The sequence below is a fragment of the Lissotriton vulgaris genome, chromosome 1_2, assembly GCF_964263255.1.
Source record: "Lissotriton vulgaris chromosome 1_2, aLisVul1.2, whole genome shotgun sequence".
NCBI lineage: Eukaryota > Metazoa > Chordata > Amphibia > Caudata > Salamandridae > Lissotriton > Lissotriton vulgaris.
The window spans coordinates 230,504,419-230,528,374 of record NC_141686.1 but is presented as its reverse complement, the minus strand read 5'-3'; positions in this window follow the sequence as shown (position 1 = coordinate 230,528,374).

Here is a 23,956-nt window from a genome sequence, read left to right as displayed (position 1 = left end):
CACTGGTATCTTTGACATAGGCTTTCTGAGTTGTTACATGTGGTTGCAGAAAAATGTCCGCATATTTGCTCAAAGGTTTTGTCAGAGAACCAATACTTGAGACTATAGGCCTCATGGGGGGACCAAAATATTTACAACAAGGGGTGGTGAGGGACAGAGTCTCTGAATTAAGCAGAAAGCTTTCACCCAGTCAAGAGATCAGGGCTGAATCCAACACCGTTTTTTAGCTCACTGCACCATCCCAGTTTCAGAACCTGGCTGTATGCAAATTAGTCTGTTCCTGTCTCAGTGCATGATGGGAACAGGGCAAACCAAACTACAAAAGCCAATTCTTACACTGGGAAGGAAACAAGCTCCCGGGGACCGGTTTCTGGCATTACAGCTGTCTTCGGCCCGGTTTGCTTGAATCCTGATGGTGCAATGAGCAAGGGTCTCACATCTGAGAATACCCTTCCACGCTTAGGGTGGACAAAAATATTTACAACAAGGGGTGGTGAGGGACAGAGTCTCTGAATTAAGCAGAAAGCTCTCACCCAGTCAAGAGATCAGGGCTGGACCCAACACCGTTTTTTAGCTCACTGCACCATCCCAGTTTCAGAACCTGGCTGTATGCAAATTAGTCTGTTCCTGTCCCAGTGCATGATGGGAACAGGGCAAACCAAACTACAAAAGCCAATTCTTACACTGGGAAGGAAACAAGCTCCCGGGGACCGGCTTCTGGCATCACTGGGAAGGAAACAAGCTCCCGGGGACCGGCTTCTGGCATTACAGCCGTCTTCGGCCCGGTTTGCTTGAATCCTGATGGTGCAATGAGCAAGGGTCTCACATCTGAGAATACCCTTCCACGCTTAGGGTGGACAAAAATATTTACAACAAGGGGTGGTGAGGGACAGAGTCTCTGAATTAAGCAGAAAGCTCTCACCCAGTCAAGAGATCAGGGCTGGATCCAACACCGTTTTTTAGCTCACTGCACCATCCCAGTTTCAGAACCTGGCTGTATGCAAATTAGTCTGTTCCTGTCCCAGTGCATGATGGGAACAGGGCAAACCAAACTACAAAAGCCAATTCTTACACTGGGAAGGAAACAAGCTCCCGGGGACCGGTTTCTGGCATTACAGCCGTCTTCGGCCCGGTTTGCTTGAATCCTGATGGTGCAATGAGCAAGGGTCTCACATCTGAGAATACCCTTCCACGCTTAGGGTGGACAAAAATATTTACAACAAGGGGTGGTGAGGGACAGAGTCACTCACTGCTCCATCAGGATTCAAGCAAGCCGGGCCGAAGAAGGCTGAAATGCCAGAAACCGGTCCCCGGTAGCTTGTCTCCTTTCTGGTGAAGAATTGGCTTGGTAGTTTAGTCTGCCCTGTTCCCATGATGCACTGGGCCAGGGACAGACTGATTTGCATATAGCCAGGTTCTGAGCTGGGATGGGGCAGTGAGATAAATAACGGTGATGGATCAAGCCCTGATCTTTGGACTGGGTAAGAGTGGTCTGTTTAACTCAGACACTCTGTTCATCACCACCCCCTTTTCTAAATCGTTTTTGGCCACTATAGGTGTGGCAGGGTATACTCAGACATGAGTCCCTTTCTCACTGCTCCATCAGGATTCAAGCAAGCCGGGCCGAAGAAGGCTGAAATGCCAGAAACCGGTCCCCGGTAGCTTGTCTCCTTTCTGGTGAAGAATTGGCTTGGTAGTTTAGTCTGCCCTGTTCCCATGATGCACTGGGCCAGGGACAGACTGATTTGCATATAGCCAGGTTCTGAGCTGGGATGGGGCAGTGAGATAAATAACGGTGATGGATCAAGCCCTGATCTTTGGACTGGGTAAGAGTGGTCTGTTTAACTCAGACACTCTGTTCATCACCACTCCCTTTTCTAAATCGTTTTTGGCCACTATAGGTGTGGCAGGGTATACTCAGACATGAGTCCCTTTCTCACTGCTCCATCAAGATTCAAGCAAGCCGGGCCGAAGAAGGCTGAAATGCCAGAAACCGGTCCCCGGTAGCTTGTCTCCTTTCTGGTGAAGAATTGGCTTGGTAGTTTAGTCTGCCCTGTTCCCATGATGCACTGGGCCAGGGACAGACTGATTTGCATATAGCCAAGTTCTGAGCTGGGATGGGGCAGTGAGATAAATAACGGTGATGGATCAAGCCCTGATCTTTGGACTGGGTAAGAGTGGTCTGTTTAACTCAGACACTCTGTTCATCACCACCCCCTTTTCTAAATCGTTTTTGGCCACTATAGGTGTGGCAGGGTATACTCAGACATGAGTCCCTTTCTCACTGCTCCATCAGGATTCAAGCAAGCCGGGCCGAAGAAGGCTGAAATGCCAGAAACCGGTCCCCGGTAGCTTGTCTCCTTTCTGGTGAAGAATTGGCTTGGTAGTTTAGTCTGCCCTGTTCCCATGATGCACTGGGCCAGGGACAGACTGATTTGCACATAGCCAGGTTCTGAGCTGGGATGGGGCAGTGAGATAAATAACGGTGATGGATCAAGCCCTGATCTTTGGACTGGGTAAGAGTGGTCTGTTTAATTCAGACACTCTGTTCATCACCACCCCCTTTTCTAAATCGTTTTTGGCCACTATAGGTGTGGCAGGGTATACTCAGACATGAGTCCCTTTCTCACTGCTCCATCAGGATTCAAGCAAGCCGGGCCGAAGAAGGCTGAAATGCCAGAAACCGGTCCCCGGTAGCTTGTCTCCTTTCTGGTGAAGAATTGGCTTGGTAGTTTAGTCTGCCCTGTTCCCATGATGCACTGGGCCAGGGACAGACTGATTTGCATATAGCCAGGTTCTGAGCTGGGATGGGGCAGTGAGATAAATAACGGTGATGGATCAAGCCCTGATCTTTGGACTGGGTAAGAGTGGTCTGTTTAACTCAGACACTCTGTTCATCACCACCCCCTTTTCTAAATCGTTTTTGGCCACTATAGGTGTGGCAGGGTATACTCAGACATGAGTCCCTTTCTCACTGCTCCATCAGGATTCAAGCAAGCCGGGCCGAAGAAGGCTGAAATGCCAGAAACCGGTCCCCGGTAGCTTGTCTCCTTTCTGGTGAAGAATTGGCTTGGTAGTTTAGTCTGCCCTGTTCCCATGATGCACTGGGCCAGGGACAGACTGATTTGCATATAGCCAGGTTCTGAGCTGGGATGGGGCAGTGAGATAAATAACGGTGATGGATCAAGCCCTGATCTTTGGACTGGGTAAGAGTGGTCTGTTTAACTCAGACACTCTGTTCATCACCACCCCCCTTTTCTAAATCATGGGGGGACCATCAGGATTTTTGTGCACTTTAGGTAGTCCATACAGTGCAGGTACTACAGGATTATTATTCAAAAGAAATCTATATTCGTCATTGCAGATAACTGCATCCTCTTGAGCCAGGTCTAACATCCTTTTCACCATATCTTTTAGATGTAACCAGTCCTCTCTTTTCACCCTCTGGTAGTGATCCCCATTTGCTAATAGTGAATTCATTTTTTCATTGTATTGTACTGTGGACATGATAACAATTCTGCCGCCTTTGTCCGCGGGCTTGATCATTAATGTGTGGCAGTTTTGTAATTTTTTCAGAGCCTCTTTCTCTTCTAGCTTGAGATTAAAATAAACCCAGTTCTTTTGGTCCAAAAGGTCGGAAATACCCTTCTCTACTACTCTCTCAAATGCCTCAATATCTTTATTCATCTGACCAATTTGAGGGGTCCATGTTGATTTTGGCTTCAGACCTAATTTATTTGAGTAAAGTCTCCTTTTCTTGTCCTCAAAGAAGGTTTGTAGTCTTGTAGTTCAAGAAGGCATACCTTTCTTCACATAAACAATCTTTTAAAAAAAATGACAAGTTGCAAAATGCCATTTCAGATTGTTTAAGTAAAGTAAGGGACACCTTCCTGCACATAAGCAATCACTAATCTAGGCTGCAAAATGTAGCACAAGTGCAGTGAGAAACACAAGGCTACACTGTTTTTTTATAATTAAAATACAGTGCAGCTGTGCGTTTCAGATGTGGCAGTGCGTAGTGTTAAGCCAACAAGGATAACACCGCACTCAGTCGCTTCTTTTGTAAATATGTCCCAAAGCGTTTTGACTAACGCAAGAACTAAAGATAGCATAACACAATGTGGCAAAAACCTTTTTTTACAGTCTGGTTCTTTTGTAAAGCACTTTAATGTCATTGGCCCATGGTCATGGTATATGACACTGTGAAAATGTAAAGTGGTGGCAGTAGCAGTCGAGGCATAGGCTCAACATAGGAAGAGACATATTCGGGTCTGTCCTTCTTGGAAGCTCAATATGGACTGCAGTGCAATGCCACTTCACTTCCGCCCCTTGATGAGGGCCCCCCTTCCTTTCCCACTTTCGCCCCCTCTATGTACGAATATGTGCACCAAAAGTCCCATGAGGACATATATACAAGCCCCTATCTCCAACACAACGTTAATTTTCACGGCGTTGTGGTGGCGATCGAGACTTAAGTGGCTTAACGATGCCTTGTAAATAAGGCACCATTTTACACAATACTTAGCATGAAAGGGGAGGGCAATGGGTGTTGCGGTGGGCGTTCCACCGCAACACCCATTGACTTTAACCCATAATTTTGCCCTAAGTGGGATGGGTATGCCCAGACACGGGTCCCTTGCTCACTGTGCCACTGGATTCAAGCTGGCCTAGCTGTAGAAGGGTGACACACCCTGAAACCGGTCCCAGGCTGCTTGTTTCCAGTCCAGGGAGGACCTCATCTGGCAATTCAATCTGGACAGTTCCAATGAGGAACAGCGGCAAGACTCATTTGCACTTGGCTGGGTCCAAACTGGGGTGGCATAGTGGGCAAAAGATGGGCAAAAGAACGAAGAATGTAACCCAGATCTTTTTGACAGGGGGAGAATGTTTGCATTGTCAGCATTCTGTCCATCTTTTGTTTGTTGTAACACTTTTCGCCGTAAGTGGGATGGGCATGCCCAGATGCGGGTCCCTTGCTCAATGTGCCACTGGATTCAAGTTGGCTTGGCTGAAGAAGGGTGACAAACCCTGAAACCGGTCCCAGGCTGCTTGTTTTCAGTCCAGGGAGGACCAGGCCTGGCAGTTCGGTTCGGTCTGGACTGTTCCCATGAGGCACAGGGTCAAGTCTGATTTGCATATGGCTGGGTCCTCCAAACTGGGGTGGCGTAGTGGGCAAAAACACAATGGATTTAATGTTTGGGTTGTCAGCATTCCGTCCATCGTTCATTGATTCGCAAAATTTCCATGAACCGGCAATGTCCAGAAAATTGAATGAGCCATCAACCAAATCCGTCTTAGTGACGTGCTTCTTTTATTCTCACGTATGATGTGAATCCAAATCAAATATGAGTTTCAACAGTCCAATTATTCAGATCATGAACAGAAGAAAGCGTGTTGGTCAATCTCAGTGCATTTCGGGTGTAACCAGCACCCTTCTTCAGGGGTTATCTACAAACAAATACATCACATTCATATCACAATCATGAATAAACATTTCAGTCTAAATTGAAACATAGATTAACATTAGACGACAGACCCATATTATCCTCGAAGGTCCTGAGAATACAGCATGGAGTGGACATAACGTCTGCAGATTAATGAATGACCACCCGACTGTAGTGATTATGGCGACACTGAAACATCAAAGCACACAAAGAGTAAAGTTGCCAAACTTACCAAATCACCCTGTGCAAAGAATAGAAAAACACTGTGCTATCAAACGCACTGGATGCATATATCTACCTAATGTCAATCGAATAAGGGACTGTGACCAGATCAGTGGCTGGTCGATCAAAATGTATCTGAAACGGTCTATGAACCCAAAAAGAGAATACAGTCTCAGAAATTACCTTCGCACCATGTGCCTGACTTGCTTTTGTGTTATACTGCTCTTGAAAGTAACCAGAAGTGCTCAGAACTCACCCGACGTCCAAGATCACCACATGTAACCGTACTTAGTGATTAATGATGAGCAGAATTAGTTCGATGCTGAGCAAAGGGTGAAATTGTAAATAAAGGATAATCACTGTCGGAACTATCAAAATTAAACTCACAAAAGTGTGCCAAACGGAACAAAACACTTACGAAGTTCTTAATGTTGCAAACTCTTCCCAACGCTGCTGCGAGGGTGGTAGTGGTTCTGTGGGATAAAAAAAACTATTACTACTCTACCATGAATGCACATGACAAACAAAGTACTCCCATGGTGCAATCACTTGGGGCCCGATTCATAGAATGAACTTAAGACTCAATCCTAAACTTACTACTATTTTGGTATTCACAGAATGCACTTACTACTTTTGGCATTTTTCAGAATGAACTTACTACTTTTGGTATTCACAGAAGTTAGGATTTTGTCTTAAGTTTGACTTAAGACAAAATTAAGACAAAATCATAACTTCTGTGAATACCAAAAGTAGCAAGTTCATTCTGTGAATACCAAAATAGTAGTAAATTTAGGATTGAGTCTTAAATTCATTCTGTGAATCGGGCCCATAGATTTGCCACATAATCCATTGTCTAATGCATAGTATGCAGATTTGAACAAAAAATGGTTTCGAGCTCAAACGGTTCAAAAGTTATTTAAAACATAGCGACTGGTGTTGCTTCTCAGGGGAAGATCCTTTGTAAAGGTTGACTGATCATTATTCTGTCTCTTATGCCTGTGAGTAGGTGTTAAAGTAGTACTAATAAGTTGCAACTAACGCCCAGACAGTGTTAACAAGTTTAGAAATGGCGAAATAATGAAGTGAAACTTTCTCAAAATGTGCTGCATAATTTGCCTTTGCTTGTCACAATAATATATCCAACCCTGCTGCATAATTTGGGCCTCTCCTGCTGCATAATTCCAATGGCCCTTACTAAGGCCACTGAAAATAGCTCACTTACAGCCTGCATAAACAAATGACTCCAAACGGGAGCCATATGAAAATAGTGTCCTCAAAAGCCCTTGTTAGGGAAAAATGACCACTCAAACAGAAAATTATTATTTTTGCAGGTCTCGGCAGATGTGTACAGCATAATTGTTTGTGCTGCTCTCAACAAGGCAGCTTTTATAGTCTGTATATGACATAAATACGATGCCGGCTGCCTAAAATTTGAGGCAGATTAAGGGACCATGCGCTACTGCTACAACACTGAATCAGTGAACGCTTTTTTAAAAGACAAGCAAACCTTCAAAATACTGGTTTGTAAACACCTGCAACCCCAGCGATCGACGCACAGTGAACATGTTATGCACACTGTAAATTTAGGTCTCTCCGAGCTCCCTACAATATGCAACCTCCTGCACATTAAAAACCACAGCCTAAGCGACTTAAACGGAAACCACAACACTGCACTGCTGATAGGACATCTTAAACCACAAGGGCACAGCCAGGGAAGGAAGCAGAGGTTCAAATGTGCCGCCACCAGCTTATTATTGTGAACTTCAAAAATCCGATAGATATTTTTCAAGAATGCACAAACCTTTTATTGTATACATGACTATTTCTGTAAGGAATCAAATAGAGGACGTAAGCCTCAAATGATGTCACATCCGTGTGACCATGTGTCTTTATTAACGAATAAGCCATTTCTACAACAATCGCTTACACGGGAACATGGCATTAAGCCAGAAGGGTTATGTAGAAAAAACACATGAGGATTCATCTGCAACATTTGAAAATGACACCTAGAATGATCGGCGTACTGCATGAAAGGTAAAGAAATACAAATCCTCAGTTAAAGAAGCCGGGTTAAATGGGTCTCCTCCTTGCTCGCCCTCCAGCTCACTGGGATCCGTCGCATCGGCCCACAGGCCTCCTCTCTGCAGCCAGGGTGAGCCCTGGGTCTCTAGGAAGCCCATGGTGAAGTCCTGGAAGGTGATGGGCCCGTTGCGGTCACTGTCCAGCCGCTGGAAGACGGCCTCTGGGTCCTCCGGGCTGACGCGCAGCACTGCGCACAGCGACTGAAAGTCCTCTCACTCCATGCGCCCCAAGCGGTTTGCATCACAGGAAAGGAAGAGAGCGCGGAGCCGGGACACGTCGCTCTGGGTGGCCTACGCCATGGGCCAAGCTCAATAAACAAAAAGTACATGAACCGTGTAACATTCAAGTAAAGGGCCCAGTAACCATGGGAGGATACTAATGACGACATGGATGTACTAAGGTGGGACTTACAAGGCTCATAATGAATCGGAAGACAGCATTTACAAAGGACAAACACACGCGGCAATGAAAAATAAGGGTGGGGTGAGCGGACGAAGCTTCTCTCAGTACTGTACTACCAAAGTTCTTTGCAGAGCAGCGCTTGGACACTGGCTCACGTTTGACCTATAAAAAGAGGAGAAATAAAAAAAAGAAAAAATCTCCTTGTTACACCTGTTCTGGGGATGCATACGGTTGTGGCGCTGTCTCAAACATCTAAATCTATGGATGTTGCGTGGGAAAACTCACTGCAGCGCCAATGGAACGTGTCCTTGATGCAGTAAAAGTAAGTAATAGTTTTTATTGCGCAATTCATTAAAATCATTGTAATGTACATGCACTGGGATGGACGTTACATGTTAAGAGTAAAAGGATGCACAGAACAAATAAAAAGAAAAATTATAAATTAAAGAAATAACGTGCAATAATGTCCTTGATGCAGAATAAGGCAAGGCCGCGACTTGCGCTGCTTTTTCTTACTCCATATGTCCGAGGGCATGCAAAGCCACGCAAAGGGGCCTCATATATATAGCTGAGAGTCTCAGAAAAGTGGCCCCTGTCAGCACAGACCTCTTATAAATAAGCCCCTGAATGTGGGAGGCCTACTGAGCCCCGATCACACAGGCAGCAAACGAAGCGTTGATTTCCCTAAAATATTGTTTTTTATACTGTGTGTAACATGAAAACAATATTTCATCCTCTATACATTAAAGTCTGATAAAAAGAGTCATTAATGCTCCTTTCAGTACAGCACATAAAATGCCAGCTTTTACTTGTGTAAACCGGAACCTGACCTCTAGCGACGAAGAGAAGCCTTACAACTCCCACCGATTTACCTTGAATTACGTGAAATACATTATCTTTTTTTCATCACCGGACGTTCACGAAACAAAATCAACGCACTAAACTTAGACAAAACGAAATCAACGCTCTAAACTTAGAGCAAAACGAAATCACCGCACTAAACTTAGAGATATACGCACTAAATTTGAGAAATACACCGTAAAAACCGATCACCTCTTTTACCGATCATTACCCTCGAGACGCGCCTTGTCTATCCTTTAATCATTTGCAGATCTCGAGTATACTTTAGAGATCTTTCAAAAATTATGAATATCAACGCACATCATCGCCACACAAAGGGGTCGATTAGGATCGCGGACGGACTTGAGTCTGTCCGCGACCCCAGAGTATGAGGGAACGTCCGCAGGGGCTGCGGCGTTCCCTCATGTGCGATTAGGATGTGACCGCCACCCTGGCGGTCACATCCTGGATATTTAACATTGCGGTGGGTGCTGCTTCAAGCAGCACCCGCCGCAATGTTAAAAGTGCATGTTTTACATTTACATGCACAAAGCGGCAGGCACCGCGCGGTGCCTGCCGCATTGTGCATGTAAATGCTGGGGGGTACCATAGGTACCCCCCATGTGCACCCCCCACCCGCCAACACCCTGGGGGCCCGCAACGGGCCCCCAAAATCAAAAGTACACATGCTTTTCCACGGCGGAAAAACCGCCGCGGAAAAGCATGTTTACTAATGCTTCCTAATTTGGCTGGCGGTGTCTGATAGACACTGCCAGCCAAATGAGAGCTTTTCCGCCGCGGTTGTAATCCGACCGCGGCGGAAAAGCAGCGGACAGAAACCAAGACCCACCAGCCATCGTAATGCGGCGGTGGGTCTTTGGTGAGTCCGCAGAGGATTTTCCGCCTCCTCCGGGCCGGAGGTGGCTTCCGCCGGCCCGGAGGAGGCGGAAAATCCTCCATCCTAATCGGCCCCAAAGTGCGCATGATCTAGCGTAGACAGATACTAACGGATAAAATATTTGTGATTCGGCCTTTTATAGTAAGGCAAAATAACACACATATGGTAGGGCAACTTTAAATTACAATCGGTTACCTCCGTTTTATCTACATAATTTATACACACAACATTATTTACTCCTTCTAGTTTCATGTAAATGATTGTAATTACCTCGCATGGCTGACAATTTTTCTATTGAATTGCAGTGGCTTCTGGGTATTCAGATTGCCAGACGCAAACTGTTTGTATCCAGACAGCCTGCCCTCTAGTGACAAGCACCGGTAATGCACAGGTTTCCCCTACAGATGAATAATAAGCTGTTTAGGTCGAGCCTAGAGCAGCACGTGGAGGCATCATGTATCCAGGGTATGGAGATGTATTTTATCTATTTTATTTATTTTATTTATTTATTTATTTTTATATAGCGCAGACTTTACCTGAATGTGTCAGAGCGCTTCACAATAGGAGCAGTAATGATACATGAGAACAAATTACACAAAACTAACCCTGGGCGAAGGATTCGCTACGCCCACGGAGTGGGCGTAGTGTTGCCTACTTCGCCCTTTGCAAATAGGCGTAGCAGGCAACACTACGCCCATCCTAATTTTTGAAAATATTGAAATAAAAGTAAATAAAAAGGCACTTACCTTGTGCGATGCGTCCCGGGGTTCCCTCTGCTTGTTTGCGCTGGCGTCACCGCCGTCTTGGATACCAATGCGCATGCGCGGCAGTCCGCACACGCGCATTTCTCGTGAAAAATCCGCATGCGCGGGCGGCCGCGCATGCACATTGGTATCCAAGATGGCGGCGCGAACGAGCAGATGGAGCCCCGGGACGCAGTGCACAAGGTAAATGCCTTTTTATTTACTTTTATTTCAATGTTTTCAAAAATTAGGTATGGAGGGGAGGGGGGCAGGCGGCGCGTAGTGGGGCTCCGCGAAGTGCATAGGTGGGCGTAGCTTCGCGTAGCCCCACTACGCATACTACGCCCAGGGTTACACAAAACCAAATGTTTTTATTTATTTATTTTATTTAATGCTTTTTTATATAGCGCGAACATTACCCGAAGATGTCAGAGCGCTTTACAAAAGAACCAGTTGTGTTACATAAGGACTTTGGATTACATGAGTTAGATAAGAGATATAAACAGAAGAAAAAAAATTGCAAATGTACAACTGGAGTGTTAAGCCAACAAGGATGACACCGCACTCAGTCGCTTCTTTTGTAAATATGTCCCAAAGCGTTTTGACTAACGCAAGAACTAAAGATAGCATAACACAATGTGGCAAAAACCTTTTTTACAGTCTAGTTCTTTTGTAAAGCACTTTAATGTCATTGGCCCATGGTCATGGTATATGACACTGTGAAAATGTAAAGTGGTGGCAGTAGAAGTCGAGGCATAGGCTCATCATAGCAAGAGACATATTCGGGTCTGTCCTTCTTGAAAGCTCAATGTGGACTGCAGTGCAATGCCACTTCACTTCCGCCCCATGCTCTTGATGAGGGTCCCCCTTCCTTTCCCACTTTCGCCCCCTCTATGTACGAACATGTGCACCAAAAGTCCCATGAGGACATATATACAAGCCCCTATCTCCAACAAAACGTCAATTTTCACGGCGTTGTGGTGGCGATCGAGACTTAAGTGGCTTAACGATGCCTTGTAAATAAGGCACCATTTTACACAATACTTAGTATGAAAGGGGAGGGCAATGGTTGTTGCGGTGAGCATTCCACCGCAACACCCATTGACTTTAACCCATAATTTCGCCCTAAGTGGGATGGGTATGCCCAGACACGGGTCCCTTGCTCACTGTGCCACTGGATTCAAGCTGGCCTAGCTGTAGAAGGGTGACATACCCTGAAACCGGTCCCAGGCTGCTTGTTTCCAGTCCAGGGAGGACCTCATCTGGCAGTTCAGTCTGGACAGTTCCCATGAGGCACAGCGGCAAGACTCATTTGCACTTGGCTGGGTCCAAACTGGGGTGGCATAGTGGGCAAAAGATGGGCAAAAGAACAAAGAATTTAACCCAGATCTATTTGACAGGGGGAGAATGTTTGCATTGTCAGCATTCTGTCCACCTTTTGTTTGTTGTAACACTTTTCGCCGTAAGTGGGATGGGTATGCCCAGATGTGGGTCCCTTGCTCAATGTGCCACTGGATTCAAGTTGGCTTGGCTGAAGAAGGGTGACAAACCCTGAAACCGGACTCAGGCTGCTTGTTTTCAGTCCAAAGAGGACCTGGCCTGGCAGTTCGGTCTGGACTTTTCCCATGAGGCACAGGGTCAAGTCTGATTTGCATATGGCTGGGTCCTCCAAACTAGGGTGGTGTAGTGGGCAAAAACACAATGGTTTTAATGTTTGGGTTGTCAGCTTTCCGTCCATCGTTCATTGATTCGCAAAATTTCCATGAACCGGCAATGTCCAGAAAATTGAATGAGCCATCAACCAAATCCGTCTTAGTGATGTGCTTCTTTTATTCTCACGTATGATGTGAATTCAACTAAAATTTGAGTTTCTACAGTCCATTTATTCAGATCATGAACAGAAGAAAGCGTGTTTGTCAATCTCAGTGCATTTCGGGTGTAACCAGCACCCTTCTTCAGGGGTTATCTACAAACAAATATATCACATTCATATCACAATCATGAATAAACATTTCAGTCTAAATTGAAACATAGATTAACATTAGACGACAGACCCATATTATCCTCGAAGGTCCTGAGAATACAGCATGGAGTGGACATAACGTCTGCAGATTAATGAATGACCACCCAATTGTAGTGATTATGGCGACACTGAAACATCAAAGAACACAAAGAGTAAAGTTGCCAAACGTACCAAATCACCCTGTGCAAAGAATAGAAAAAAACGGGGCTATCAAACGCAATAGATGCATATATCTACCTAATGTCAATCCAATAAGGGACTGTGACCGATCAGTGGCTGGTCGATCAAAATGTATCAGAAACGGCCTATGAACCCAAAAAGAGAATACAGTCTCAGAAATGACCTTCGCACCATGTGCCTGACTTGCTTTTGTGTTATACTGCTCTTGAAAGTAACAAGAAGTGCTCAGAACTCACCCGGCATCCAAGATCACCACATATAACCGTACTTAGTGATCAATGATGAGCAGAATTAGTTCGATACTGAGCAAAGGGTGAAATTGTAACTGTAAATAAAGGATAATCACTGTCGGAACTATCAAAATGAAACTCACAAAAGTGTGCCAAACGGAAGAAAACACTTACGAAGTTCTTAATGTTTCAAACTCTTCCCAACGCTGCTGCGAGGGTGGTAGTGGTTCTGTGGGATAAAAAAAACTATTACTACTCTACCATGAATGCACATGACAAACAAAGTACTCCCATGGTGCAATGACTTGGGTCCCGATTCATAGAATGAACTTAAGACTCAATCCTAAACTTACTACTATTTTGGTATTCACAGAATGCAGTTACTACTGTTGGCATTTACAGAATGAACTTACTACTTTTGGTATACACAGAAGTTAGGATTTTGTCTTAAGTTTGACTTAAGACAAAATTAAGACAAAATCATAACTTCTGTGAATACCAAAAGTAGCAAGTTCATTCTGTGAATGCCAAAAGTAGTAAGTGCATTCTGTGAATACCAAAATAGTAGTAAGTTTAGGATTGAGTCTTAAATTCATTCTGTGAATCGGGCCTATAGATTTGCCACATAATCCATCGTCTAATGCATAGTATGCAGATTTCAACAAAAAAGGGTTTCGAGCTCAAACAGTTCAAAAGTTATTTAAAACATAGCGACTGGTGTTGCTTCTCAGGGGAAGATCCTTTGTAAAGGCTGACTGGTCATTATTCTGTCTCTTATGCCTATGAGTGGGTGTTAAAGTAGTACTGATAAGTTGCAACTAACGCCCAGACAGTGTTAACAAGTTTAGAAATGGCAAAATAATGAAGTGAAACTTTCTCAAAATGTGCTGCATAATTTGCCTTTGCTTGTCACAATAATATATCCAACCCTGCTGCATAATTTGGGCCTCTCCTGCTGCATAATTCCAGTGGCCCTGACTAAGGCCACTGAAAATAGCTGACTTACGGCCTGCATAAACAAATGACTCCAAAAGGGAGCCATATGAAAATAGTGTCCTCAAAAGCCCTTGTTAGGGAAAAATGACCACTCAAACAGAAAAATATTATTTGTGCAGGTCTCCGCAGATGTGTACAGCATGATTGTTTGTGCTGCTCTCAACAAGGCAGTTTTTATAGTCTGTATATGACATAAATACGATGCCGGCTGCCTAAAATATGAGGCAGATTAAGGGACCATGCGCTACTGCTACAACACTGAATCAGTGAACGCTTTTTTACAAGACAAGCAAACCTTCAAAATACTGGTTTGTAAACACCTGCAACCCCAGCGATCGACGCACAGTGAACATGTTATGCACACTGTAAATTTAGGTCTCTCCGAGCTCCCTACAATATGCAACCTCCTGCACATTAAAAACCACAGCCTGGGGGCGGAGCTTGCCAGCGTCCATGAAAGACGTGTGAGCGCTGAGCTCCTCGCCTGCGCCCCTTTAATATCCGACAAAACTATCCTTTTGGCGCCCTGCTGGCCCTAGGTACTGTGGGTATCGCTTCAGCTGCCCCCGGTGCTGGTGAGGGGACTATCCCCGGTCGAAATCGGTTAAGGTTTTGTTCCGCTAGTCGGCGGAGGGCAAAGTGACGGCCCAGGCCGTAATCCACGGCCTATCCTGCGGGGCTGCCCGACCTACGTCACGCTGCGTGCGGCGTGTGATACCGGAGTGGACTCGGTCTGCAGGCTCGGCGCTTGTTCTGCAGTTCCTGCTGAGTACTTTTGAGCTGAGGGCTAGGGAGTGGACGAGGACGCCCTGCTGACGGAGGTGTGTTAACCGTGGACCAACTGCTCTTGCCTGGAGGTGCGACGGCGAGGCGCCGGAGCCCCTTGGCGGGAAACTGTACCCTCCCGAAGACATTTGTCGGCGGTCGCCTTCTTCTGAGACGCGCCTTTGGGGCCGTCGTGGCATGGTGGTCTGGAAGTGTGCTGGAGTGAGAAGGTGATATTCCTCTGTCGGCAATGGGATCTGCCCTGTTGTGCACGCCCGGTGGTGTGCTTCGCTGTTCCCGGGGCCTATCAGTAACTAACGGCCTGTGGCCGCCATCTTGGCTCCATTTCTTGCTACGCAACAACTAGCTCCACGGAGTTCGCTCCCCCGGCGCCCCCCCTTTCATCACATCGGCACTGGCTGGCGCCTCCTTGGCTGGCCGCGGGGCGCCTTACTACCGACCCATCGAGTGCACTATGGGGAAGGGAGATAGAAACCAGCCGAAACTGTCGTTCAATCAGCGGAAGCCGAAGGGTGCGGAGGGGACGCCTCCGGAGACCTCAACACAGCCTGCGACTGCTGACAGCACGCTGTGTGCGGATATCCGCGAAATGCTTTGCACCATGGAAAAGGGCTTGCAGGACAGTATGGCGGCAATCGGCACGAAAATTGATGCTCTCTCCTTCAGGATGGACCGCATGTCTGAACGGGTGGACAAACATGCTGAGAGGCTGGATATGGCGGAGCGGCGGCTGACAGAAGCGGAGGAGGCCCAAACGGAATGGGATAAAGATCGAAAGCAGTTCAGTCACCTCCTCCAGGTTATACAAGACAAGACGGAGGACTTGGAAGCCCGTTCACGGCGCTCCAACGTCCACATCACGGGCGTGGCGGAGTCTACCAATACTGGCAAGATGGAGCTGTTCGTGGAGAAGTTACTCTGTACACTGCTAGGGGAGGACGTTTTCTCCCCTATGTTCATTGTCGAGAGAGCCCATCGCACCCTGGGACCGAAGCCGCAGCCTGGCCTACCACCGCGGCCGATCATTGCAAAACTCTTGAACTATAGGGACCGTGATTTGGCACTCCGGCTGGCACGGGAGAAAGGGAACCTACAATTCAAGGGCATGAACATCTCCCTCTATCCTGATTTTACAGCGAGAGTACAGGAGGAAAGAAAGCGCTTTGCCCCGTACAAAAAACAAATGAGAGACATGGGGCTAGACTACGCCATGTTGTACCCAGCGAGACTAAGAATTAACAAGCAGGGGCACTCGCACTTTTTTACAGACCCAGCAGACTTGAAAAAATCGTTAGAGGAGTGGGCCAAGGAACAACGTAACAGCCCGAGGGGTCAACGTGAGGATGAGGAGGAGGCCGCCTCTATGGACAGCCGAGGGTGATCCACCCTGCGACCCCATCATCAGCTTGGCTGGGTCGCGAGTGCACGTCATGTTACTACTGCAGGTCCTATGAACCTACTTCCTTGACTCTGTGGGGTGTGATTTTTGCTGCTTGTGCCAGGTTGCAGGGATGTGATATTGCCATGAGGGTCTTTGGGTCTGTAGTGTGTTGCTTTGGGGGGGGGGTTCAGGGTGGGTGGCGACATGCTCTGTCTGACCGGGTTGGGGTTGGTCGGCTGTGGGTGGGTGGACGGTTGTCCTATTCTTCTATTGTTGCTCATGAAGAGTGGGCTGTTCAGGGACTGTTGGGGGGGGGGGGGTTTGATTGCGCCAGCTACTGGAATGTGTCTACTGTGCCATCTGTTCTACTCTGATGTGCTCTCTGATTTACAATGGCGAATGTTGAGTCCCTAGTGCCGGAGAGCGGCCCTGGCTCTCTTCGACTGCTATCATGGAATGTGAGGGGACTAAACGATTTTCGAAAACTTAGGAAGGTCCTGGCCTACTTGCAGCGACACCAGATTGATCTTGCTCTTCTGCAGGAAACCCACCTGCCATTGTCCAGTCCTATGCTGCAGACGAGGGGTCTTGGGAACGCTTGTGTTGCTGCAGGGTTCACTACGCATGCAAGAGGGGTGATCACTTGGGCTAATCCCAAATATCAGTTGTCGCTACAACAGGTAGCGGTGGACCCGGAGGGTCGGTATGCGGTTGCTCGATGTGTGGGGAAAGGACACGATTTGTTGCTTGTGAATGTGTATGGCCCCAATTATGACACCCCTGCTTTCTACGCCTCACTAGCGGACAGCTGTAGGCAATATGTGGGATCTAGGATGCTGTGGGGGGGGACTTCAATTTTGTTTTGAACCCAGAATTGGATAGGTCGGCTGGTTCCCCTAGGACCCCAGCGGCCTCAGCAATGCTCCTACTAACGGAACTAGTGAAACTTGATATGCTTGATGTGTGGCGCCATAGGCACCCTGGGAAGGGCGGGTTCACCCATTACTCAGCCTACCATAACCTGCACACGAGGATTGATTATTGGTTCATTTCCCGGTCCCTTCTTGATCCGGTGAAAGGGTGCGCAGTGTTACCTCGCACGCTATCTGATCATTCGACACTACTTTTACAACTGGTTGCCCCACCTAGGAGGATTCCCCCGTTTACCTGGAGGTTCCCCCCGTATTCACTCCTAGACGAAGCCTTTAGAGGGGAACTGGCCGAGGACATAGATGTGTACTTCTCGACTAATGTGGGGTTGGTGGATAGTGTCCAGGTGCTCTGGGATGCTTTTAAGGTGTATATTAGGGGGATGACGATGGCTAAACACTCGGGGGTGCTCAAGGCCATCAGGCAACGGTTGAAATTGCTGGAAGCACAGTTGACTGATCTGGAACGGCGGGCGGGAGGTACGGATTCTGCTGACGTCACTACCGAGCTTAAACCCCTGTTAGAGGAATTTCATGAAGAGGCGGACAGGGAGATTAAACATATGGGTAAATATGCCACAGCGCGCGCGTATGGGGAACGAGATCGCCCTGGCTCCCTTCTTGCCAAACTGATGCGCAACAGCAGGCCGCCCTTAGTGATCGAGGAGTTGGTAACAGCTACTGGTGAGGTGGTGTCGGAGGAGCAGGACATCCTGTCGGAATTCCATGCTTATTACACGGCACTGTACTCGTCGAAATCGGGCCACATTGAGGAGGAAATCGACGACTACTTGAGTTACATACAGATGCCCTTCTTGGCCGACTGGCAAAGAGAGTTTCTGATGGCCCCATTCCAGAAAGAGGAAATAACGGAGGCGCTAGAGGGCATGAGGTCGGGTAGCGCTCCTGGGTCAGATGGCCTAACGGTGGCCTTTTATAAAGCCTTTCAGGATAAGCTGGTCCCATACCTGATGCTTCTTTTTGACGATATTTGTCAACAAGGCAGCATGACGAAATCTATGAGGGAGGCGCTGCTCATAACCATTCCGAAGCCGGGCAAACCCCCAAACGAATGTGGCTCTTATAGGCCGCTTTAGCTGATTAACGTTGATGCGAAACTATATGCGAAGGTTCTGGCGACACGTCTGGCTCTTCTGGTCCCTGACCTGGTTGCTCCGGAACAAGCGGGGTTTGTCCCTGCGCGTAACCTAACCTATAACATCCGCACTGTGTTGGGCACTATTCAACATGCCCGGCAAGAGAATAAGGCTGTTGCCATTTTCCTTGACATGGAAAAGGCCTTTGACTCAGTAGAGGGGTCGTTCATGCTCAGAGTCCTTCGTAAGTACGGGCTCGGAGAACCCTTCCTGCAGATGCTAGGGGCCCTGTACTACAAACCCACGGCGCGGCTAAAGATAGGGAACCTGGTCACTGCCCCAATCGAGATCAGCAGGGGCACTCGGCAGGGCTGCCCCCTCTCCCCACTGTTGTATGCTCTGGTAGCGGAACCCCTGGCCTGCGCTATAAGAGAATATCACAGATTTGAGGGGATCAACTTCCCTTCTTACCAGATCGGTATCTCAACCTATGCAGACGACACACTGCTGTATGTCCGTGACCCGGAGACAAACCTTTCGGCGGTCTTGCGGGAAGTAGTGAGGTTCGGGGCCTTATCGGGCCTTCGGGTCAATTGGAATAAGTCAGTGGCGTTGCCTCTGACTCCGGTAACTCTCCCGTTTGACTCGGAGTACCCATTACAATGGACTACAGACTCCATACGTTATTTGGGGATCCGCGTTCACACTGACCATGAGATCCTGATACGCGAGAACTACGGGGTCGCCTATTCCAAACTGGTGGATGATGTGGAGGTGTGGTGCAGGCTCCCGCTGTCCCTAATGGGTAGGATAGCGCTTATGAAAATGGTGGTGCTTCCCAGATTCCTGTTTCTCTTCACGGACATACTTGTAGTCCTCTCTAAAGCCTTTTTTCGGCAGCTTACCCAAACACTTATTAAACTTGTGTGGGGGGGCAAACAGCCAAGGGTTAAATGGCAAACGCTCCTTCTTCCCTATGAGCGCGGGGGTCTGGGGGCTCCGGACCTGGAACGGTACTATAGGATTGCGCAGGGGGCACATCTCCACACATGGATCCACGGGGACCCTGGCATCCCGCATGTGAAACTGGAACGTCTCTTTGCAGACCCAGCACCTCTTCTGGCCACGATATGCTATCCGGCCGATCGAAGGGTCGGCAACTTGGATTCCATTGCTGCCACGAACCACGCTTGGCATGAAATGGTTCGCTCCCGAGAGAGTGTGCTGTTGTACTCTCCTCTACTGCGACTGGAGTGGGCAGTGTGGTTGGCCCCGCTAATGGAAAAAGGCGTCCTGAAAGCGTTGCAGGAGTTGGGCATTGACAAGATGGGGGACCTCTTCTTAAATGGCACAATGAAGACATCGCAGCAGGCTCTCCAGTCCCACCCTGGGGCGACACTATTGCATAGCTTCCAATACCACAGGGTTCGTAGAGCTGCTCTGGTATTACTGGGCCCGGATTTGACGGAGCCACAGGAAGTGCCTGAGCTCACGTATGTAATTAAAACCCCCTCTTCCCGTAAATTGGTGACTACTCTTAAGAAACTTGGTGATGGGCACCGGCAGTGCCCCCCCCTCCAAGGCTAGATTGGCCTGGCAGTGCGACCTTCAGTCTCTGATCTCGGACGAGATGTGGCACTATTGCTGCGCGAACACTAGGAAAATTTCACTTAATAGTAGGCACCGTTTGATTCACTTTAAGTACCTGCAGCGGGTATATTATACGCCGGACAGGCTATACAGCTACGGGCTGCGGGAGTCTGCGGAATGTGAGCGTTGCCATTTCCCTACAGCCGATTTTCTACATATGTCCTGGACTTGCCCTAGTATTCATAAGTTCTGGAGTGAGGTCTTCACGGAACTCAGCTCTATCCTGGGTGTGGAGATTCTGCCCCGCCCGGCGCTGGCGTTGCTGGGTTTCTCTAAACCGCTGCCGGTGGCATTGAGACAACTTGCTGATATGGCATTGCTGACGGCCAAGCGCCTGGTTGCATTGTGCTGGATGAGGGGACCGGTCCCTACTAGTAAGCGCTGGGAGGCGGATCTGCTGTACTGTTGCACGCAATCGGAGGTCTATAGTGAACTGCTTCCCCCAAAAAGTCGCCCTAAGAACTTCTGGGGGTTATATAAGGAATTCCAGAGCGCTCGAGGGGATGGTGAGTCAGATCCTGAAGGGGAGGAGTTGGATGAACTGCAGGAGAGTGGGGTGGCGATGGTTGAACTTGATGAGAATTGTGGTTGAGAACTTCCATGTTGAAGGTGGGTGGGGGACCCCGCCTGAGTCTCACCTGTGCAGTGTGATGTGTGTATGCCTATGACAGCTGTGCTGGATGGTGATTTGCATAGTCCTTCTCAACTTTTGCTTTCCTTGGGCCCTTGGGTCCGTGGCTGTGGGTTCTACGTTTGGCTATAGGCGTGGATGTTAGTGCAGGTGGGCGGGTGGACACGGGTATAGGTAGGCTGGCTAGTTTGTGTGGTGGGGGTTTGGGTTTTTTTGGATTGGTATTGTGGTTTACTGCACCTTTTTATTTCTCCCTTCCAGGAGAATTTATCCTCATGTCTTTGAGGGTTGGCTTTATACATGTGAACTGACTGCATTGCCTTTGCACACCGAACTTTGTTTGTGGCCTCTGCTCTGGGATTTGGGTGTGAACTACTGTTGCCGCCGGCCTCCGGGTTGTAGGCGATGAGGGCTGTGTGCAATTGCAAAGGTGTAATAAAGTACAAATTTAATAAAAAATAAATAAAAAAAACCACAGCCTAAGTGACAAACGGAAACCACAACACTGCACTGCGGATAGGACGTCTTAAACCACAAGGGCACAGCCAGGGAAGGAAGCAGAGGTTCAAATGTGCAGCCACCAGCTTATTATTGTAAACTTCAAAAATCCGATAGATATTTTTCAAGAATTCACAAACCTTTTATTGTATACATGACTATTTCTGTAAGGAATCAAATAGAGGACGTAAGCCTCAAATGATGTCACATCCGTGTGACCATGTGTCTTTATTAACGAATAAGCCATTTCTACAACAATCGCTTACACGGGAACATGGCGTTAAGCCAGAAGGGTTATGTAGAAAAAACACATGAGGATTCATCTGCAACATTTGAAAATGACACCTAGAATGATCGGCGTACTGCATGAAAGGTAAAGAAATACAAATCCTCAGTTAAAGAAGCCGGGTCTACTACATATGCTAGTGGTTGGAGTTGTATATACAAGTGGAGTGAAAGGGGGAAAAATTGCAAATGTACAAGTTGTAGAGTCACTTAAGGAAGAGATACAAACAAATAAACTATAAAATCACAAATGTACAGAGCAGGAAATTCTTGCCATTGTCTGCCAGGTGTTCAGGTGGAGCTGCACTCAAGGGTGGTGGTCTTGAGTGACTGAAAGTCTTTAGTCCAGAAATGCCTACGATTCAATTAAAACATGATTTTGCCCCACAGGCTAACGTCTGGTGGTCTCACGACTTTCCAAATCAAGTAGAGAGGGTGCCGTAGCGGAAGCAGGGGCTCCCCTGTAACGCTGAGATGGCACTTGACCCCCGCCATCTTAAGGTCAGGTGCCAGTCTAATGGGTGCTTCCAATGAGCGCGGCAGGCTTAGCTTAGGGAGCCCGCGCCTCTTTTCGCACCCGGAGCTCTACTCACAGCTGGGGCGCCATCATGCTCCTGAAGGTCGTCTCCAGCTCGGAGCGGGAAGCAGAGTCGGTGTCAGCCACCAGTTTAGGCGGCCCCGCAGGCGGCATTCTCCTGAGACTCCCCTCGCCGCCAGTCGCCCTCACAAATTGTCATCCCTGGAGAGGTCGTTGTTGGCATTTTCATCGCTGCTTAGCTTCTGCTTCTTGCCCGGCATCTTGCTGTTTCCCGCCAGAGCCGCCCCGCTCTCGGACACGTTCCACTTCCTTTGTATTCATGACTGGGGCTCAGAAGTGCCCTGCGCCTTCCCTTAATGTCAAGTTATATGAGGCAAAAGTGACAATTGTGAGCAAACAAAATACAAGAGGTAGCAAACGGTTCATTACAAGAGGAAAAAGTGACATGTCTGCAAGTCACAAAAGCGTACTATATACAAGTAGAGGTATAATACTGCAATAAATGGCAGACACAGCCGCCTGAAACTGAACTCAGACAAGATGGAAGTCCTCATCCTGGGACCATCGCCCTCCGCCTGGGATGACTCCTGGTGGCCCCCAGCCCTGGGCACCGCTCCCAAGCCAACAGACCACTCACGCAACCTGGGCTTCATCCTGGACTCCTCCCTCTCGATGACCAGACAAGTCAACGCCGTCTCCTCATCATGCCTTCACACCCTACGCATGCTTCGCAAGATCTTCCAATGGATCCCAACCAAAACCAGGAAGACGGTCACCCAGGCCCTCGTCACCAGCCGATTGGACTACAGAAACACCCTCTACGCCGGAACCACTGCCAAGCAACAGAAAAGACTCCAACGCATCCAGAACGCCTCCGCCCGACTCATCCTGGACATCCCCCGACGCAGCCACATCTCCGACCACCTGAGGGACCTGCACTGGCTCCCCGTCAACAAGAGAATCACGTTCAGGCTCCTCACCCATGCACACAAGCCTCTCCACGACCTGGGCCCCAAGTACCTCAACGACCGCCTGACCTTCTACACGCCCACCCGTCAGCTACGGTCTACTAGCCTCGCCTTTGCCGCCGTACCACGCATCCGAAAAGCAACCGCCATAGGCAGATCCTTCTCCTACCTGGCGGCCAAGACATGGAACTCCCTCCCCATCCACCTTCGGCTGACCCAGGACCACCTCGCCTTCAGGAGACAACTCAAGACCTGGCTGTTCGAGCAGTAGCGGACCCCCTCCCCCAAGCGCCTTGAGACCCTTCTGGGTGAGTAGCGCGCTATACAAATGTTATGATTGATTGATTGATTGATAGTGTTACAATCTGTTTTCTTTGTAAAAAGCTCCACTTGGAGTTTTGCTTCATCATGTTTGATGATGATATCCAGAACCTCACATTGATTTTTGTCATAATTTGAAGTGAATTTAAGGTTATCGTTCCCCAATTTTAGCCATAAAATGAAATCCTTCAATGACTCTTCAGGGCCGGTCCAAATAAAAAAGACATCATCAATATATCGTGACCATCCGATATCTATACTACTATTAGAAAGAGAGAACTTGCACCTTTTGGCCAGGTAAACTCGGGAACCACAGCACCAATCACAACACCCAATACAGCGTTGGAAAGGGCAGTTGCAGCAGAAGGACATAGGCTATGCAGACGCCCACCATATACATTTAAAATGTAAAAGAACCGTGCCAGCAAAGTAGTCCCTTGTGGGCGTGTGTGCATTGTGCTGTGGGTGTGTGCTGGGGGCGTGACAATCGCTGGGGGCATTCCGTCACAAGTTTTTTCTTCCCAGGTTCTATACATTCCTGCTCCCTTTAAATAGTAATTCAGTGGAGGTCCCATTCTCTTAGAACCAACCCAAGCACAGTTATGGGCAAAAAATACACCTAAATGGCCTCTTGGGGACAACTGGGGAGAACGAGGGTAACTGCAGCTCTTTGGAGAATTATTTGGATACTATATTATTCACTTCCCACTGCTAATCTTGTCCCATAATGGTTTGCAGGGGCTTGATCTCAAAATAATCACCTCTCTCACTGCTTGCTGGAAGCTAATTTCACTTTTGTGAAATGACTATAT